The 22,316-nt window shown below is 41.5% G+C and overlaps 1 protein-coding gene across 1 annotated transcript in view; it reads right to left on the bottom strand.

The window, feature by feature from the left end:
• The window catches only part of oxr1a (oxidation resistance 1a), a 169,062-nt gene that overhangs the window by 127,437 nt on the left and 19,309 nt on the right, over nucleotides 1-22,316 (bottom strand). The gene's annotated exons all lie outside the window — the stretch shown is intronic.

Genomic DNA, 22,316 nt, shown 5'->3' with positions numbered 1-22,316 from the left:
GCCGCAGCTATAACTTGATCTAATGAAACTCGGTCGTACTCACAAGCAAACCCAAATTATTTTCCATATCATATCAGTTAGGGTTTATCCTGTCTGAGCATGTCTGAGGTGGGTTCAAATACACTGATTAGGGAAAAACATCAAAACATAGATTAGCACCAAATTCTAGACCTGGTTATATCCAGCAGATGCCTCCTGCAGCCAAATCAAAATCTGGCTTCCGAGGGAAACGTTTTGTTGCGAAGCAGCTGCAGAAGTTTTCTACAGCAGATGTTGAGTAGTCTTATTCCCTTCACTCACTTGCAAACAAAGTAGGAACGTGCAGATGCGTGTGTCTCATTAACACAGAAACTCCCAACGGCGCCAATCAAAAACAAACATACTATGTTACCTTGTTTTCAGCACCAACAGACGCCCCCACTGCCAGTTCAAGCAGGCTAATTAGGAATCTATTATTAAAACACTGAAATATTACAGCTATAAGGAAGGAAAACACCTCTTCACACATAAAGTCAGGTAAGCATATCAAATGATGAGGAGCAGAATAGGTTCATCTGCTGAAAATAGGAGCTCTTCCTTACAGGTGGGTCCTCTAAAGCCAATTATTTCCTCCCGTCACGTTACACACACATATGGCAACAGAAGACAACCTCTGGATGACAAACTTTAGGCCGCTTTCATGGTGTGATCTGTATAAAGACCATTTTCTACCATAGGAACTAGCAGGCAGATTCACAGAACTCATAGTAGTTTTAGAAAAGAAGCAAAGCTGTTGGGAAGCGATCAACGACGATCGGATAGACTCGGAAAGAAAAATGTAAAAGGGAAACCTATAAGAATGAAGAAAAAGAATAGCAGACTGCTGCCTTCCTTTCTTAAAAAATTACATCATTGTAAAATTTGGTAAACAGGCCAACTTAACAAACTGCGATGTCAAACTCACAGCTCCATAGTTGCGTGTTTCACATTGGTTGGATGCACTGGGAGCCAGATAGGGTGGATCTCACAGAGCAATCCTAATAGATAGCACTGCAAACCCAATTAGATAGCTAGTTTAAGCTAGCCCTGCTAGTTAATACAGTAGAAATGCTGCTGCTTAGTGCAAATGATTTTATTAGTGAGTTTAAAAAAATAGAAGCGGACCTCTGTGTCCTCATCGCTCTGAGGACAGCTGTCAAAGTCTTTCAAAGCCATTATATAACACATGAACTTTAAGGTAACAATGCTCCAGCAGCGGTCATAAAAGGCGTGTTGGTTTTCACTTCCCTGCTTTTAGCTTCTGGTTCTCGCACCTCTCTGTGGGGTCAGAGAAGACATCATTTATCATGGCTTGTTAAAGCAACCATCAGTGACACATTGCCTGTGTGTGTGTGTGTGTGTGTGTGTGTGTGTGTGTGTGTGTGTGTGTGTGTATACCCATTTATGGTGTGGGGTGGTATGGTCACTTTTCAGTTATATAACTGCAACTGTAGACAGCTGCAGTGCATTCTTTGATTCCCCCTTTATTATGTGACATGCTCTTAATGGATGCGTCCACTCTACACGGTAAGAACTATGTGGACACACACTGTATTTGTGCATTTCAGCTCTGGGACACTTTTTACTGACAGTTATTGGTGGGGCTTCTTATTTCCACTCACGGGAAACAGCCTTTTAGACAGCTTTGGTTCTTATTTTTGTTTTAGTGGGAAAAGAAGCATTTCTAGCTTCAAAACAAAAACATCTTCATAGTAAGGAAACAGCTTTCCAAGTACCTTCAAGCTGGAGAAAATCAGATGTCTGTTCAGCAGACAATCTCATTGTTGTTGTGCCCCTGTTCTTAATCCTGTTAACACTTCTTGGACTGGTTGATATTTCTGAGATGGCCTAAACAACCAACAATGGGCGTAAGGCCACACCTATCTGAATTAGTGAACCAATTTGAAGCATTGGAAATAGTGCAGTTACTATGGAAGCAGCCCAACTCCATGAACACCTCTGGGACAGAGTGGATCATTCAACGTGAGCCAGGTACTATTACCACACATTAGTGTAGGACATCACTAACGAGAGTCAAAGTGGGAACAAATCCCTAAACCAACATTTCATCTTCACAGAAGAGTGGAGGCGATGACGAAAGCGGTTTCAGAAAGGCGTGGGTTCAATGTTCAGATATCCAAAATTCCTTTTTACACGTACACAGCTTTTCAAGTGACATCAGTAACACAGCCACACACAGGGGTCAAAAAATAGAGGCAAATAATGAGCTGAAGTTTCGGAGTTGTTTTTGTGTCTTAAAGTGTAAGAGATGCAAAAAGAATGAGTGCAAAACATTCGTTAGGAAACCGGTCTGTAGCGGAAGCTGCTGTTTTTGTTGAATCCTTTCTATCTTATTTAATTTTATTTCATCACATGGTGAACAATAGTGGTTTTCACTGTGAACAAGGGAACAAGAAACACATACATGGAATGAATGAAGATATCTGCTTAACACATTTTCTGTCAGGGTGAAAGCTGCAAGAAAGCGAGGACACTGAATGCCATGAGTCATTTTTGCTTCCTCAAGACTAACCGCTGTTTGGGACCACTGATTAGTAAAATGAGCAGACAGCCTGGTCTGACCTTTCCATTTTCTTAGCATGATAAATTCTAGGGCAGCTTTCCTCTCTCTGTGGATACAGTTGCTTGCTGTACATCAAGTTGAATAAAGATCATTACAGCTTGAGTTCTGTGGAAGTGCCCAATCGTTGTTTTTCGTGTACTTTAAATAGGATTCATGCATTTCTCAGTACCATTGTCAGGGACCACATCAAAAACAGATTGGCAGAGCATCAATTTCAGAAGCCAAGCACAGTAAAAATCAGTATAATCTGCTGGAATATGTATTTTTTCATCCACGAGGAAAACTTTGAGAAAATAATTTAGCTTGCCATCTTTATCTAAACTGTTCTTAATATATTAGTGTAAATAAACAAGGCAAAGCTGCATTTTTTTAATGTTGACAACTTCTTTCTGTTGTCATTGCAGCTCTACGTTAGCCTGACAGACCTGCCAGGCCTCCAATAGTAATTGTTATATGATATGATGGGACAATTGCTATGGGGAGAAGGCGGTTTGGCAATTTACTGTGGAAATCCTGTGCATTTTCCTGATTTCAGCAACTTCAAAGCAATGGTACTAATTTACTGTAAACATAACAGGTGAGTTTCTGCTGACTCTGTGGCACATTCCCTCTCTTGCGTGCGAGGTGCTAAAGCTGGTGATGACAGGCCCCATCTCTCGTCCCCATTTTAATTTAGCAGCGGCTGGAGGAGAACAGCCGATCCAGCACTTAATCACCACGGTAAGACTGTAAACACATCACCAGCTGCAATCAGACTGCAGACAGCTCATAGCTAACAGGTCAGGGCTGTGAATTACATTTGATTAGAATTAAATTTACGTGTTTGCAGTTGCTGGGTTGTGGATCAGATGCATAGATATTCCTGGGTAAGGTCAAGCTAAAATCTTTGGAACTGGGTAAAAAAAAAAAACAGGTATGAAGCTCAGTGGGGCAGATTTGTTATTAACATCTTTAAAAGAATGCACAGGACTATAATGTGCAGTTCACAAAGTTTACATTGAGCAGAGCTGGGAATTCATTTATATCCAGCTCATGTTTGATGAATGTCAAACGTTCGTCGCGCCGATACAGTCGTGGCGCTGCTTGCAAATAGCTTCTATTTTTCAGCAACAGAGCTCACCGAACTGAAGATTTGCTTTGACAGCTGGGAAATGCTGACCTACCTCTCTTGTAACATGTCTTATTAAAGGTATTCCATTCTTATTTACAGTGTACTCCAGCATAATATGCACTGCGCCCTGCATGCCATCAAAATCAAATGAGATGGATCGTATTTTCCACCTTGACTGATTTAATTTGTGCAATTTACAGCAATCAAATAATGAAGGAGATGCAGGAAGAGACAATGTAGCATTACTGGAGGAAATAGGAAATGAGCTCATCTTGCATTATGATCTATTGGGAGAACGATATGTCTTTATAAAGACTAGGATGCAATGAGGATGCTCCCTACGTTTCCCTATATTTTCCCTTGCACTTTATTTTTAATTGTGTCATGCAAACAATCATTATCCTTTCAGGTAGCTTGCAATTACGAGCAAAGGAATTCATAATTTATTACAATATTAATAAATTATAGCTATAATTTATTTACTTGACACTTGGATTATTAACCTTTATAGGAGGTGAAAAGGAAATCACATATTAAAATGCAACAGCTAATTAATTTCTGACTTACTGAATAAGCCTACCTGCACTCTGGCCGTCTTTGTACACAACTACTATTATTCCCTCCTTAATACGATTGTGCTCACAGCAGGCTCACCTCGTGTGCATTCAGTGATTGAACTTGACCTTATTCCTTTGCTCTCATATTCCTTTCCATGCGTGCTGTGTGCATTGTCTTCGGTGTGCCAACACATTATCTAATTCTCTCCTTCCTTTATGATGAGTCACAGGCCCAACCTCAGGCAACAGAGCTCAGGAAAAAAAAGGGGAGGGAGATGTGATTGGAATTCAGCAGCAGTCAGGAGGAGATGGAGGAAAAAGGGCAGTTTATTTTAAGATGCCTCTGTACCACTGGCTAGATTTGTCAGAAATCATTTAGAGATGCTCCAGTGGAACGTGAAACTAGGCGATATCTGGATGCATATATATGTGAGCATGTATGTCTGTGAGTGAAGATGCACATGTTTGGGGGGCAAAAGGATTTCATAACCATGCAATTTTTCTAAAGTGCATACATCACAAAACACCAGGGGAAAGCGTCAGGCCTTACTCTCTTGGTAGCGCCTACAACAGGTGGCAACAACTTCATGTCTCTCGTTTTACTGCTCGTCTATATTTTGAAATGTTACAACATTTTAAATTACAATTTAACCTTTCAGGGAATATGACAAAGGCTGATATCACTCTCATGACTGCTGGCTTAATTGTGTTTCCTATATAAATTTAACAACAGTTGCTAGTTAGCTTAGTTTCCTACAAAAACTAGAAACAGGCAGCCTGGCCTGCAGAAAAATCCTTAAATCCACATTTAAACTGCACTGCACAGTACTTTCCGCACTGTGACTATAGCATTAGTGCAAATTTTATTCCTGAGTGTGCCCAAACATGTTTGATATATATACGACAAACTAAAGAACGTTTGGCTACAGATTTGTGAGATTTGTGGAATATTTAGGGACAAATCTGGCAAACTAGGAAAACTCATCCAGTCCTCACTGCCTTCCTTCCAGGATACTTCAGCTGCACTACTTCAAGCCTGAAAGAGGAAGAAAAAAAAAAACAGACTCCACAGTGGAGTAAGTGGAGCTGGAGCCGTGTAGGACGCTGATGAGCGTGTCATTTCTACCTTCCTGTGAACCCTTTGTAAAATGAGCACAACTGGGACCTTCTTCCCTTTGTCACAATACCCACGCGTTCCCTGAACATGTCTAAAAGCTATGATTTGTCCACACCTTTTCTAATGCATGTCAAACTTTTCTTTTCTAGTCATAGCTGGGTGCAGAGGTGGGAGGCTGGAGTGCTTTTTTAAGTCAAAAGGATTCCACCTGTAAACCTCTTTGTGATGCCACTGACAGCTTTCTGTGTGATCCTGGCTTCTTTTACAAATGCAGTCATGTAAAGCGGCACATAAGGCTTCAACGAAAACAGCGTGGACCCGTTACGATGGTTTTAATTCAGTCATATTCAAGTGATCTAGTTGCTTGCTTTGCATGTGCAGGTTGAAGAGCCATGCCGCTAGACACTAGAGATATTGTAGTGTTTTAATGTTTTTCTGATATTTGCTTGAATAGCGACATGGAAGAATTTACTGTGCCTGTTATAAGCCATAAATTGTAGTTACCACACTGGGGTTACCTCCCAGTCAACTAAAGCTCGTAGCGTTTAGTTAGAGCGCTCTGAGACCACTAAACCTGCTCCTCACACATTGCAGAGACCTGTAAATTCAAGCTCGTATGAAAGTCTGCCAGCAACCACACAGGCTGCATATCCTATCTCATCAAAGTGGTGATCAGACATGTGACCATTAGGTAAGGCCAATTTTTGGTTCCTATGCTCATATATGTATGTTGTTGTGGAAAGTATAAAGATATTACACAATCAAGTCTCGATGAAGATGATGGAGGTCAGTGTCACGCAGTCATGTTAGTGCTCTACAGTACCTAAAGTTGGTAAGCTTGTTATGTGTGACTCACACATTTTGCTCTACGAGTGGATGACTGCAAAGGGGACACAGTGCATGAGTATGAGTGGCCTCTAAATGAAGTCCTCTGTTATGAAGATCAGCTTAACATAACATAATGGACTGTTTTATTGCCATGCCATATATGAAAATGTTCTAGTTTGGATGAGTAACATCCGTTCTCGTGTGAAATTCCCACTTAGGTACATACGACAGTTATGCTATTTTTACGAGCAAATGATCCCTACATTTATGACACACCTTGCTCCATTCTACAGTCATAAAGCAAAGCCCTCTGTTTTAACAGCTTTGAATCCTCGATGCCGTCCTCAGTGCAGATGCCATTGTCGGTCTGTCGGCTTCAGAGAGCGGAAAAAAAATAAATGAGATCATTCAAGTTTTAATGCCTGCTGCCGGAAAAGGATGCGCTCGATGCGCATTCATCAAAAAATAAATAAATAAATAAAAAACAGAGGCCCGGCGACAATAAATTCAGCTGCTGCACTTTTCCATGATCACAAAAATGTCACAGCAGTCAGCAAATTGAGTTAGATGCAACTTCAGAGGAAGATAGGCGTACAAGCTGCATATCTGGCTCCAAACTGCTGGCTGTTTGAAGCCCTTTTGTCTGGACGAGTGTTTTGTCTTAGTTATTTATTTATTTCCTATAATCTGTCCTTATATAAGATATGGAGTAATATGGGCCACAAGGATAAAAGCCTAGACAGAAAAAGGCTGCACGGTCACAGAAGCATTGTCTCTTTGAAGCAGAGGGAGACTGAATTACCGTGCTCAACAAAACACATCCAACCACCCAGAGGTGCTCTCTCTGCTGCTCGCTGGCTACCGCTGGCCCGGCCTGTCTGCATGACATAATAGAGAGCTGCTGCACACATCACAAAAAATTCTAATAGTAACGGAAAAAAACAACCCCTCCATATGTAAATTTGTACGGCCGTGCTACACAGGGATGTGGCTGTGCACATTTTTGTCCCCCCCACCCCGATTAAGTAGCATTTACCCTCTGGATGACATTGAGAACTGCTGTCGCTGCTGGTGTTTCCATGTGAGTAATGGAATAAAACCTTAATTTGACTCTTCTTAGGCATTCACCCCAGGTCAGCAATCTCCTCGGGCGCCAGTTGCTGCACCCAGCTAAGCTGCAAGCTATCCATCCACCAAGGAGGTAAAGAGAGAAAGAAGGGGGGAAAAGGAAGAAATCGTCAAGAGAAGTAAGGAAGGTGTATGACGTTTGCTGCTGTCACTCATTTTAAACTATCGCTGTAGCAGAGATATCGCTCCTCAGCACTTTAGCCACCATGAGGTTTTTTTTTAATCAAGTATTACAATTATAAGCAAATGGACACAACACTGGACCCAAACTAATACAGCATCTAAGCACCCTTTTTTTTTTAAGTTTTCTTGATTTTAACAAGCAAATGAGACTTGTGTTCAAGTATATTCAACTAAGTTGAATACTTACTTTCCCATGACTTGTTTAAAATGAGAAAATATTAAGTACTCTGTACAGTTTTTATCTTGTTACTTCAACTTTAGTGTAACGGCACTACAAAAGCCATTGTTGGTGTCGTTTACTTACACTGCACTACAACATACACTGATCAGACATAACATTATGACCATCTGTGTAATATTGTGTCTGTCCCCCTTTAGCTGCCCCTGGAGGTGTGCTGGGATTTCTACACCAAGATGTTAACAACAGTCCCGTACGTTGTGAACACAGGTTGCTGAAAAAGAAGCTGCCAGGCAGAAAGAAAAAAGGAAGATCGAAGAGAAAGTTCATGGATGTAATGATGGAGGACATGCAGAGGGTTGGTGTGGCAGAGAAGGCTGTAAGGAATAGGGTGAGGTGGAGGCAGATGATTGGCTGTGGTGACCCCAAAAGGGACCAGTTGAAGGAAGGAAAAAGCTCCAATTTGCAGGTATCATTGATACACCTTGTTAATCAAGCTAGCTAGCATTAGCTGATAACTCCACTTCTCATTTGAAGAAAACAAGTTGGTGACCGTGTGGTTTCCAAATGATTGCTATCATATTTATTTATATCAATGCCCTGCCTTCCTCTTCCAGAAAATGTGCCACCTGGGGTGACTTGTAAACCAACAGAAAGATCAGATGTGGCAGACTTGAGTTAACAGAGCTTCTATCTATACACACCCAGCACACTAAGACAACCAAAAAATACAACCAGTTACATTAGTTCTGGGATATTACTGCATATTAGCAGAATCATCAGCATCAAATATACACATTGTACATAGTGAAGTGTTTATTCTGTGGCATAGCTGGCAGTTCTTTAAAACCCACCACCACTCCAGTCACTCCATCCCTCTCTGTCTGTCTATCGCTCATCTGGCCCTGAGTGATGAAAGCGCTAATCTAATCTAATCTAATCTAATCTAATCGAGAGAGCCACACACAAGTCCGCTGCGCATCCCACTTCATGGATTAACAAAGCAAAGCGGGAAATGAGTGAAAACTAAAATGAGTCAGATTAGAAGCGATCACTTGAAAGCATTCTGAATGACAGAACTCGAGCACAAAACTGTGTGGAACTTTCCTATCGCAAGAAGCGGTGACGTTAGGCTCGCTACCCCCAGCGGTGGTGAAAGCTCATCTTTGAAGTTGGAAATGGAGCCTGGAATGTAATCCTCTAAAATAGTTCTAAATAAAGCTGCATCAAAATTTCATTAGCTGGTGCCCATGGCCCGGAGGCTCACTTTCACCAATTTCACTAGGTGACATTCGACCTCCGTACATTGATCTGATATGTGAAGCAATACATTTTGACTGATTAGGAGTCCTGTGGATAAAGCAGTTTCTTTCTTCCTTCTCACAAAGCTAAAAAACGCACCAACTCCCGTATTTAAATATCAGATCGTGTTTTATATCATAAGTCACGCGTCTATATGCGTGTTTGCTGTTGTTCCAGCTGCCAAGCACAGAAAGGTCACAACAACAACAAGATAAAGCAGCAAGGAGGAACACGTGACTGAGTGTACATGTTAAAAACAAAAAAAATACACTGAACATCTCTGTTTTCTTTTCTTTCTTTTTTTTGTCGATTAATAGCCCCGAGCTAGAGGTAGACAGCAGTACATCAAAATGACTGACAAGTGTTGGGGTGGAAAACTGAGGCGAGGTGGAGGAGGAGAATGGAACAAATACCACACTGTGTGCCTCCGAGAGAAAAAAAACACAACAAAACACGTCAGATCCTAAAAACAATGACCTTTAGGATGTTTCTGAGTGTTGATGTGAAGCTTTATGAAGTCAGGACAATCGTTTTGGATGGTGCTACATCTAATTTCTAACACTCATGTTGATTACTGCCCGAGAACGCTGGGTAACAGACATGTTATGAATAGATGCACCGCTAGCCTCCAGTGATGTATAGACTGAATTCATCCGGGAAAAGCATCAATAAAAGCCCTGAATTTCTGACACGTTAGCCCGGTTTACACAGCTGACAGCGAGACACAGCAATACAAAAAGGCACCAAAGAGAGCAGCAACTTGTCTAATATCTCAGGGGTTTGGACTTGACATTTTTGGGCTCGATGAAATGCACTTTCCACATTTTCAGACTTAAAAACTATAATTAACGTTAAAAGCTGCACTTAATATCATCATATTGACAAAGGCTCAGATGACTAAATGTAATGGAAAAGGCATCCCTCTGTGATTCAGTGACCCTTTTACGAGTTCAGTAGCATTTGGATCGTCTAAAGCTGCGTTATGACTTTTCTTTATGATCCTGCTCATGTGTGTAAAGCAAACAGGAAGTATGCCAGTTCAACCAGCAGGTCTTACATTCTCTCTCTAATGCACATGCACCAAGAGCTTCCTTCATGGTTTCCTCATGCAGCCACATTTTATAAAAGGCGTGGCCAGGTTGAGACAATTACTCACATGTCGCAGTAGCTGTTTTGTGTGGCAAATTTCTCTAAGCCAAGTGGTGACTATGCACCATGAAATTGCATACATAATAAGATCATGTTTATAACACTTCATTTTAAAAAAGTAGAATTGTTGCCACTGTTGATAAAGCTTATAAGTAGGGCTGGGCCATATTATACCGTTCACGGTAATACCGGTACAATGTTAGGCAACGATAAGAAAATGAAATATCGCGATAGAATGTGGGTAAAACGCGCATGCGCAGTGCCTTTGTTTTCATATGCACATGGCCGAAAAAGCACCACGGCAATGGAGAATGAGAAGGGGGAAAGCGGATTGTTGAGTGAAGCGGATGAACAAGAATTGGTTTGTAAAAATGGTGCCACTTCAGTGATGTGGAACTGGTTTGGTGTTTGTCTGTCAGATACACAACAAAGCACATTTTTTTTGTAGAACATGCACCAATCCGTCTGTCGATCTCCGGCTCCCTTCTCCCATCACTCGCGAACAAGACCCCGAGATACTTGAACTCCTCCACTTGGGGCAGGAACTCATCCCCGACCCGGAGTGGGCACTCCACCCTTTTCCGGCTGAGAACCATGGCCTCAGATTTGGAGGTGCTGATCCTCATTCCCGCTGCTTCACACTCGGCTGCGAACCGTTCCAGTGCGAGCTGGAGGCCCTCACCCGATGAAGCCAACAGAACCACATCATCCGCAAAAATCAGAGATGAGATTCTGAGGCCACCAAAGCGAAAGCCCTCCGCCACTTGGCTGCGCCTAGAAATCCTGTCCATAAAAATTATGAACAGAACCGGGACAAAGGGCAGCCCTGGCGGAGCCCATCACCCACCGGGAACGAGTCCGACTTATTGCCGGCAATGCGAACCAAGCTCTTGCAACGGTTGTATAGGGATCGAATGGCCCGTAGCAATGGGCCAGACACCCCATACTCCCGCAGCACCTCCCACAGGACACCCCGAGGGACACGGTCGAATGCCTTCTCCAAGTCCACAAAACACATGTAGACTGGTTGGGCAAACTCCCATGCACCCTCAAGTATCCTGGAGAGGATAAAGAGCTGGTCCAGTGTTCCGCGACCAGGACGAAAACCGCATTGTTCCTCCTGTATCCGAGGTTCGACTAGCGGACGAACTCTCCTTTCCAGCACCCTGGCATAGACTTTCCCAGGGAGGCTGAGGAGTGTGATCCCCGTGTAGTTGGAACACACCCTCCGGCTCCCCTTCTTAAAGATGGGGACCACCACCCCGGTCTGCCAGTCCAGGGGTACTGCCCCTGATCTCCACGCAACATTGTAGAGGCGTGTCAACCAGGACAGCCCTACAACGTCCAGAGCCTTCAGGAACTCGGGGCGGAACTCATCAACACCAGGGGCTCTGCCACCAAGGAGTTGTTTAACTGCCTCAGTGACCTCACCTGCGGAAATTGGCGGGACATTCCCGCGCTAGTAAAGTTGTATTTTGTCTCGCATCAATTATATCATCAGTTAAATCCATCCATCCATCCATCCATTCGCTTCCGCTTATCCTTTTCAGGGTCGCGGGGGCCTATCCCAGCTGTCATAGGGCGAGAGGCAGGGTACACCCTGGACAGGTCGCCAGTCTGTCGCAGGGCTAACACACAGAGACAGACAACCATTCGCACTCACATTCATTCGAACATTCACACCTAGTGACAATTTGGATTATCCAATTAACCTATCCCCACAAGCTGCATGTCTTTGGACGGTGGGAGGAAGCCGGAGTATCGCAAATTTTCAAATATATATCATGATAAATATTTTTGGCCATATCGCCCTGCTCTACTTATAAGTACTAGGGGTGGGTTTTGATTACCGATTTATCGATTAAAATCGATTCTGGCTTGGATAACTTGATATAGATTCATTAAAATCCTGAATAGATTTTTTTAATATTAATTTATTTTGCCCGAAACGCCAGAATCTCAGGTTAAACCTCACAAAATTTCAAGAACCACCAAGCAGCTAAAACAGCAAATGAGAGCAGGTACACAGATTCTGCACAAAGATGTAAACACAAAGCGCGGACCCGCCGACGGATCAGAATCAGTGAGATGTCGCCTTTCTCACCCGACGGCACGGACACGGTCGGGGCTGAAAGCCGACAGCTTTGTGTTTACGCCCTTTTTGCGATTCTAAAGCTGTTAGTTTTATCTCTCTCCAAACATTATTGACCGAACCAGCAGCAAAAGAAGATCCAAACTACGCTTCACATAAACATCGTCATGAATTCCCTGACTTTTGCTGTTTTGCTTCCACCACACTTCATGCACAGCTTTCTAAATGCAAAACTGTAATAAAACCGCTGTAACTTCAGAGGTAATGTTCATATGTTGATTAATGATTTTCTTTCGTTTTTGATCTACTGCAGAATATTTTTATAAAATCCGAGGCCAGGAAAATCACCTTCATGTTTTTCTGTGTTTTATCTTCAGCTACTTTGACACAAAGGCATCTGCTGTGATGCTCACACCTTTGATAAAGTCTTGCGAGTGTCAGCTTCCTTTTTATAGATACAAAAATATGTAAATCTACTGATCTGAATTATAATATTTCTGACTGTCTGAGGCAAAATTTCCCAGATTTAAATCGAATTGAATCGAATCATAGATCAAATCAATTCGGGACCTTGTGAATCGGAATCTTAAACGGGTGTTTGAAATGTTCTTTGGGAACATTAGGTACAGATATCAGCTACAAAAACAACTCAAGTGACTTGATACAACTCCAGCTCTATGAGCATGTTATGCTTAGTCCCATAACGAGCCTAACCTTTAGTTGTGTTACCAGAAGGGTGGTCTTTTAGTCGGTGGTAGCCATAGTCACATGGTGGCTTATGTAGTATGAATTTTTTAAAAAAAACAAAAAACAATATCTCTGCTTTATCTAAATTTGGTTGTAATTTATGGTGGGTGGAAATTAAAGGTACAGTGTGTAAAATCTCACCACTAGACGCAATCAAGTAAAATCTGTTTTCTTACCTCTCTTAATCGTAGTTACAGTGGCTGCTGTATGACAGACCACTTTGGCTGTCATTCATCTGTAGTGAGGGTGGGCTGTCAGTACTGTTTACCTCAGCTGTCAATATGTGACCAGATCTGTTTACTCCGTAAAACGTTATGGAACCAGTATGATGCAAATCAATGAGTCAGTGAAACTGTTCAATGACAGCAAGACAGAGGTGAGTAGTTGAGAATATCCTGAACGTTTTTGTGTGGAAGCACTGCTGTTTTTGCTGCTGTTAGCAGCTGTTAGCCACTGTTAGCCAGAATTACTGGAACTTTCTTTGAAATCCATGTAACATTTCTGGACTCTTAACGTAATCACACTGGTTATCAGAGGGAAATGTGATCTTTAGGACACTCGAGCCTAAAATTGGCATAATGTTAGCTTATAACCAGCTGTTGTTGTGGTTCAACCAGCTGTCCAGAGACAGGAAGTTGGCATTTCTAGACAATATCAGAATTTATGCACATTTTTTTGTATTGGAACCTTGGCTTCAGTTAAGGAGATACAGCTTGAGGTGAGGAGTAAGAGTTACAGCATTAATTGCATTGTCTTCTTTGTGTTTTCCCTTCCTTGGTGAAGGGGACCCCTTTGCAGATGATGAAACATAGGTATGATCCTTCTTATCTTGAGTTAAAAGTTGCAGACACAAATTAAATTTGCCTCCATGGCAAACAAACATCTCTAAGTTCTCTTTTCCTGCACTTTTGGTGTGCTATGTATAGGACTATATACATAAAAGTCAATTAGGCGGAACGGCGATGTTCATCTCAGCCACTGCATTAAAGATGGTGGGGCAAGATGACAAACTGGAAACCGCTCACATGTATTTTTAATTCATTAAGTTCATTAGCATACATAAATTTGTTGGTAGACATAATTACACAATATTAAATGTATATTTATGAGGACAACATATTTGCTTCAATTTAATTCCTCTAAAAAATGATTTACATCAACTTTAAGGTTGATGTTTGAGTAACTGCAATTGACCTGCCAAATAAATCATATTTAGTCTTGTTTTGGGTTTTTATTTTTTGTTCTGCATGCACATGTACTACAACAACTTTACAGCCTTTCTCCACACAACACTAAAGCACACATCTGATGAAAACCCAAATTATACTAGCTGTACTCTTTAATAAGGTCACCATTCCTCTAAATAATAGTCTAGAAAAGGCCACAGCCACTTTAGCTATTTGAACTCAAAGAACACCAATCTAAGCCTAATAGTGTCTAAAGCAGGAGGACACAACCAGTTTTCAGACTAATAGAGTGCACTCCAAAAGGGACCAAGGCCATGTGTTTTAGACAACCACAATGTACATCTGCCCTCGTCATGGCAGCTGCGTGGTGCAGCACACGAGGCTGGGATTTTAGTAGGCGACACTCAGTAAGCTCTAACCTTCAAGCACGACAGAAAGCACCATGTTGTCGTCAAGCCTGACAGACTGTGATCCAGTACGGCGGCCGTAATGCTCGGCACGTGAGAAGGGATGTGACTTGATCTCTGGCCACTGATTATCGACCATCACTTGACCAAATTCGTCTGCAGACAGAATGCAACAAACTCTCTTCAAATTGCATGTAAAATCGATGGTTAAATCGACCACTGGCTTCAGTCAATAAGAGAAGTTAGGCTGAACAAAGCTCTCATTATACAGAGAAAGTGAGTTGTGCAGACAAGGCGATGTGGAAGATAACACTGAGTGACATTTAATATCATCAGTTAATGAAAAGATGATAATACAGTTTAACTCCTGATAATGTACAGACGCGCTTTCTGTGACATTTAGCATATCTGAGAACATGTAGATAGTTTGTGGGGCACATTCAGTGGCACACTAACACACACACACACACACACACACACACAGACAAGACCTTTTTCCTTCATATTCATGCAGTCTTACTTTGTGCAGGCCCACGGGGGGAAAAAAAACAAAAAAAGAAAAAACAGGAGAATTAATGCGTTCCTTGACATTTGATCCAACCCTCTTCCCTGTGTCAGCAGAAATCCAACTCCTCATCACTTTGCTGCAGAGTTTAGTAGTCCTCAGTCTCTATTACTGATGCTGTCACTTCCTATGTCCACGATCTGCTGCATCGGAAGCTCCCTGATCAAAATGCTGCTGCCATCGGCACTCTCCGACTAAGCAGTGCAGGTAAAGGCTAACTGGGGCGTCTCCAGACAAAACGCTGATTGTATCCACAGTGTTCTCACAGACATGCATAGCAGATGCAGTGTTTTTAGTGTCACTAGAGTGCACTTCATTACCGTGAGAGTTCATACCAAGTTTGAGGTTTATTGACTGTCACTTAAAAGGCAACACGTCTGCACTGCATTCTGATCTTCTGAGCTTTACATCTGTCTGAGCCTTTTCTAAGATGGATTACGCCCTGTTTGATGGCTCGACATCAGAGCTAAATGGCAAGTCTGGAGAGAAACGCTTGTCTTTTATCAATTAGAGGCTGACATCAAAAACCTGACAGCTACCTTTGATTTGATTCCTCAACAGATGAAATTTTTTGCCATTAACCGCCAACGCGGCTGCACCAGCGAAGAATCTTTATTTACATCACAGAGTCTGTGTGTTGCATTGTGACTATATACCTGGTTATATGGGTCACAATACTGACATAAAAAGTCGGTATGCCCACTGTAGTAATTAAACTTTGTTTGCGAGTGAATCTCATATCACCAGTTAAATGTTTCTATCACCATGACACAGTGTAATGCTGTGCTGAGGAAATCAGTTGTGCGCTATAAACACATGATTGCTCACTCTCTGCTTCTCTCTAACACTAATCACCATCGCTGACAGGTGCACTGTCGCAAGACTGTAATTTTCCACATCTACAAAAAGTGACATTTAGTTACCAAAGGCAAATTAATGGGTTTGACTTTTTCACTTCATGAGAGAAATTTTTAAAGGCTCTTTGGAGGTACATAAATTTCCAATTCACAGGCAAAAAAAACTGTGGTAGACAGTAACTATAGTGTGCTACACTGTAGATATAAGGAGTAATTCTGCATGTAGCTTTGGCAATAATCTCTCATTGCAAAGGGAAGCAGTGTTGTACATCTATTCAAATCAACTGCTATTCAATTTTAGTTATATAGCACATAATATATATAGACGACCTGCTATAAGCAAGCACATGCCGACAGTGGGAAGAAAGAAACCTCCAGCAGAATCAGGCTCAGACAGGACAAAGATACACTGTGGAGCCAGAGATGAATAATAACTGATGGTTAAATGCAGAGTGGAGTATAAACACATAGTGAGTGAAAAAGGAAGCACTCATGTGGCCTTGGCCTATTGCAGCATAACGAAGTGGGTTCAATGTCACCTGATCCAGCCTTAACTATAAGCTTTATCAAAAAGAAAGGTTTTAAGCTGATGTGGAATGAACGGTATTTCATGCTAGGGCTGTTTGATATAACGATATATATCAGATGACGATATAAAAACGTCTATCGTTTCATTTTACGCTATCGTTTATTTCGTGGTGTCGCAAAATAAACTGTTTACGGCAATATTTTTTCATCGTTTTGATGGTCACTGTAGTGGCTATATGAATTTCTTAAAGTTCTCTCTTTCTCTTATATTTAATATAACCACACTACGGACGAACAAGCGACTGTTTTTATTTGTCGTTAGCAACAACGATGCTAAAACCATCGCGTGTCCGCTTGTTTATTTTCCACATAAACCTTTCACAATAAAGCTCAAGATCCTGTTGAGACTTTTCAAAATAAACTGAATCATGTGAAAGAGTGTGCAGATGAGAGCTGCCAGGTGCTAAAAAAAATAAACCTTAGACGTTAGAACAGGCTTTTCCCTGCAGCACGCCGTGTAATAAATACTTACAAAGAAAACGGCGGCCGTTACAACTTATGTCTAAAAATGTATAGTTTAATGCATCGGTTAAAACACTCGACTCCAGGTACATGACGCCCAGCTGGAAACACTTCCCACAAGTCGAGCTGCCCGAGATTCACAGAATTTACAGAAAATGTTACATTTTTGTGATTTATATCGTTATCGGGACGATAGATGTCTTATATCAGGATATGAGATTTTGGTCATATCGCACAGCCCTATTTCATGCTACTGGGAGCCTTCAAAGGTGAAACAGGAGCCTATACTGATCTTTGGTGATGTAAGATTTCTTTTTTTTTGTCATCTGACCAACCTAAAGGCTTATTTACTGGTTTTGTTACTGTCTGACCATTCTTGTTTTTCCTTCAGTCTGACTTCAAAGCTGTGAGTACAGTTTTATATTAGGTGAAAAGAATCACGAGTACAACTACTAAGATAAGATTAACAAATTAAAATTTGTGTTAAAAAGCAAAAGACTATAGAACAAAATAGAAACAATGTTTTGCTTACTGCACAGCCGCCTGAGTTAAAATGCTGACTGGAGCCACTGTGGCGTCCTGTGATTTGATTATAATGGACAGCTTCAAGCCATTTATAAAACACTATTTTCCACTGGCCAGGTTACAGTATAATTAAATACACAAACTCACTTAGTATTCAAGTCAATCAATCACGTACAGTCCAACCTGATGTAAATTACATTACCGAGTCCTCAAAGCAAAACATGGATGATGCCTGAATGAGTGACTCACAGACACACTGTTGCAACATTTTTCAAGGTCAGTCCAAGGAGAGTCAGTGTGCAGCATCAGGGTGGCAGCCTGTAAATCGTGATTGGATCAGCAGGCCTTTATGGGGGGTTAACACATCCCTGCATGCACTCTACTTCCCTCGCCATTCTCTTCCCCTGCATACTTAAGTAATCGAGTGCAAGCTCCTTTTATGTCGATCAAAAGTTCGGAGCTACCTACAGTCAGCCGACAATTTCTCCTTATAAAGGTCAAGATTCATCAGGGGGTCAATGTCAGCTGAGACATCTGGTTAAGTATATCATTGCCAGCAAGTCATTACAAGCTTAACTAACATGACGAGGCATGAATGAGGCATGCTTTATATATATACTTGAATGAGGATAGAGGTTCAGTCCTGTCATCACTGTACAAAAGTTTGTCAAGGGCAAACTGTGCATACAATGAGAGAGTGTGTGGTGTGGCAGGTAATAATAAAGGTGTTTACTTTCTTTATTGTTTGGAATTGTTTGTCATGAGTCACCGAGTGACAGTGCCACCCAGGCAAGCATCTTTCCACGATGTGTCACCGTAACATGACGTCCCACACAGTATATTTGGCACACTTCCCGACCAAACCACAGCGCTGTATTCATTCTTTAACTTCTGGGAAATGTGTGGACAGATTTGGCAAATATCTCTTCAGGTTAGCCATTTTGCCTTTAACCAGTCCAACTCATACTGGGGTAATTTCATTGCAGCTCCCACTGAAAGCAATTAGAGGTCCGGTTGTGTCATGTTGTCTCTCCGAGATCTCTGTGTGAGCTACCGCCAGCACTGACACTTACTTCCTGTTCCCATCCCGGCAGTTTCTGAAAAAAAAAACCCCCAAAAAAGACCTGGAAGGCAGCTTGAAATGATGACCTGACATGACTGACAACCAAGGGCGGACTTTGTGACAGTCAACACCTCCACAGCCCGGGATAATAATACTAAGTGACTCTGGGATCAAGCTAAGGCTCTGCTGTTTTTAAGAGAATGTACTGCAAACAGATTCACATGATTCACATAAATAAATGTTTGTCATTAATATGTGAGCAAGTGTGAGAGCAGAAGCCTAATTTTATTGTTACCTTTCGAGTGTGTGTATCCCTACTGATGACATTTAGATGTGAAAAGTTACAAAGATGAGGCAGCCTTAAATAAATAATTCAAAAAAAGCCAGAAACATGGTAGCAAAAGCCCTTTTCCACCTACACTGGTTCTACTAACTGCAGGCAGGAGTCATGCATGAAACCTTTTTTGCTTGGAGAAAAGACAAAAATAGACAAAGTACGAAACGTAAGACTTCTGTGCAAAGGTTGCTACAAAAAGGGTTGTACTTATTCTGAAGCTCTGAAATGATCATAACAGAAAACTGATGTGTATTCACTTTTTTTTTCTTTTTTTTAAAACAGGATTCATTGATATGCAAAACTTTCCAACTGGCCATAGTCTGTACAACAACTGATGAATGCCAATATATTGTATGCACAGTGCATGCAGCTATGCCCCGAGGCTGCACACACCATTTTCGACGAAAGCAATCATGGGAGGGATGCTGCGGATTAATAATACAGAATTGCATTATTTTGTTTTAAACCGGACAAAACCAGGCAAAGGACGCTTCTGTTTGCGTTAAACAATTACAAATACACTACTAGTACATGGCCATTGTGCCTTCTGCCCATAAAACATATTTACTGACACTGCTTTTAAGCACCAATTGGACAATCAGTCAACTACCAATTGGCAAAGTGATGTACAGCTGACTTATATACACGTTCTTTGGATGTATGTAAACTGAAACAAATCCAGTTTGGTGATCCCTCACTTGCCCTTCTGAACTAAATCAGGAAGCAGACTGGCTGTTTGTTAGAAGTAATGCAAGCTCTAGCCATGCATCTCTCTGATCTGTTCAGATATCCACACAGATGTGGTGTCCCAGATATTGATGATAAACCAATCAGCAATCAGTGGATCAAAGCTGCAAGCAGGAAACCGATAAGGCAATTTCCATATAAGTTAACTAGCTAGCTGGATTCATTAAACTTAGATACAGAAATATGGTGAATGACACACGGACAACAATAACTTTGATTAAGATTTTTTTGTTGTTGTTGTAAGCTACATGTTCCTAACTGCTACAGGTTTCGCTGCCGGTTCAGTTGGCCCAAAAAGGAAATGAGGTTTGAGTGCCATATCCATGTGTCTCCACCAAGAAAATATAATAAAAAGTCAAAGGAGGTGCAGCTCTTCTCTTTATGGAGCTCCATGAAGCATGTGTACCATGGCAGATTTTAAATAAGTAACCCAAATTCATAACTGTGGTGCGTCGCTTCATAAATGTTCCCATCCAGAATGAAAGACTCAGATTAACGGCGCTCCAGTTGCATTTTAATGAGCATATGTAAACACAAACAATCAAGCTGTGGAGATTTTGCACTCTCAGCTTATCTACAACAATGAAACAGAGAAGGGAGCACTGAGCAAAGACACCATCACAAGCACTCAGGATTTACAGCTCTGCCTCTGGTGCACACTCTTAACTCCATCAAAATCGAAGGTAATCGGCTATTTAAACATGACTGTGCGATTAGAGTTTAATAAAAGCATTTTACAGGCATGCCAACTTTTTAATTACAGCTGTTGGAAATGACTCAGTGAAAGAAAAAAAAAGGAGAAAACCATTATTAAAAACACACACGAGTAAAACCACAAAAGCGTTCAGGGATCTCTGACAGGCACACAGGAGCCACTTTACATCTCGTTCAGCAGTTTAGCCGAGGAAAAATGCTTTGTTTCGTATTCAGCAAAAAAGTGAATGAGATTTTTTAGTGTTTGAATTTAAAGATGGCATCTTTTTTTTTTACAGCTATTCCGAGCATATCCGTGTCATCTACTGTGCTGACACAGCTCCCAAAAGACGGAGGGCCGGTTTGGTTTAATCATCCTCTCAATGACAGCGTGATGATCAGACACAGTGTAAGGAGACACGTGGACGTGACAGCGCCCAACACATTATCCTATCCCTAACAGCTTTCTTACTTCTCAACAAAAAGTTCACACTGTAAATACATTCGTTCGTGCTGACACATCCATCCATCCATTCGCTTCCGCTTATCCTTTTCAGGGTCGCGGGGGGCGCTGGAGCCTATCCCAGCTGTCATAGGGCGAGAGGCGGGGTACACCCTGGACAGGTCGCCAGTCTGTCGCAGGGCCAACACACAGGGACAGACAACCATTCGCACTCACATTCACACCTAATGGCAATTTGGATTATCCAATTAACCTATCCCCACAAGCTGCATGTCTTTGGACGGTGGGAGGAAGCCGGAGTACCCGGAGGGAACCCACGCAAACACGGGGAGAACATGCAAACTCCACACAGAAAGACCCCGGCCTGATGTTGGAATTGAACTCAGGACCTTCTTGCTGTGCGGCAACAGTGCTAACCACCGTGCCACCGTGCTGCCTTCAAAAAAAAAAAAAAAAAATCTTGGTAATTTACATTTCAAAGTGTGACAATCAAAATGTTTCAGTAATCAATATTTTACCAGGCCACTGGCAACTTTTTCAGTGCAAGTCGAGACTTCAGAAGAAAGCGATGACCAAATCTCTAATCACAGGGTTTGTTGCCACCAGTATTAATTCCCATATGGGACCAGTGGGTCTGTGTGTAGTATGCAAGTCAAAAAGTTCTCAGATGAAAACCTTTTTCAGAGCTGTTATAGCTGATCAATCCTGACCAGTTTACTGAACTAAACCAGCGGTCCCCAACCTTTTTTGTGCCACTGACCGGTTTATGCCCGACAATATTTTCGCGGACCGGCCTTTAGGGTGTCGCGGATAAATACAACAAAATCAAACCAGTAGCGGTACCAAAAAAAAAAAGAAGATTTGTTCATAACACACGGGAAAAGAACCAGGGAACCGAGTTAATGATAAAATGCCAAAAAAAAAAAAAAACCCATAAAAACCTTGAAAACCATAAATTTCACACACGAGCCTCAACTCTCGCGACCCGGTACCAAACGGCCCGGTGGTTGGGAACTGCTGAACTAAACCTGTATGAACCTCTCTGAACTGAAGCACTCTTGGATAATTTTATTAAACAGTTTTCCTTTTTTTCTTTTCAGATTATTTTTATTCAGTATCAGTTTATTTATTTTTACGTGATATATTGTTTTTTACTATGGATGGGATAAAAAAAGACTCTTGTTATATACACTGCTCAAAAAAAATTAAAGGAACACTTAGAGGGAAACTGTAAACAAATCAGAGCTTAATGGGATAAAAAAAAAGAATCCTGCTGGATATCTATGCTGATATGGAGTGTGTAATGTGTTAGGAACAAAAGGACCCCACATCCTTTGACAGATATGAAATAGTCCTGTGTTTAAAACATCTCACTCATTAAATTCTTTGACTTTTGTTCTAGAAAAAGGCTTTCCACATGGATATTTC

This window comes from Haplochromis burtoni, unplaced genomic scaffold (genome assembly GCF_018398535.1).
Source record: "Haplochromis burtoni strain Fernald_Lab_line unplaced genomic scaffold, NCSU_Asbu1 Contig_76, whole genome shotgun sequence".
Taxonomy (NCBI): Eukaryota; Metazoa; Chordata; class Actinopteri; order Cichliformes; family Cichlidae; genus Haplochromis; species Haplochromis burtoni.
The sequence above is the reverse complement of the archived record's forward strand: the minus strand, read 5'-3'. Positions and strand labels throughout refer to the sequence as shown.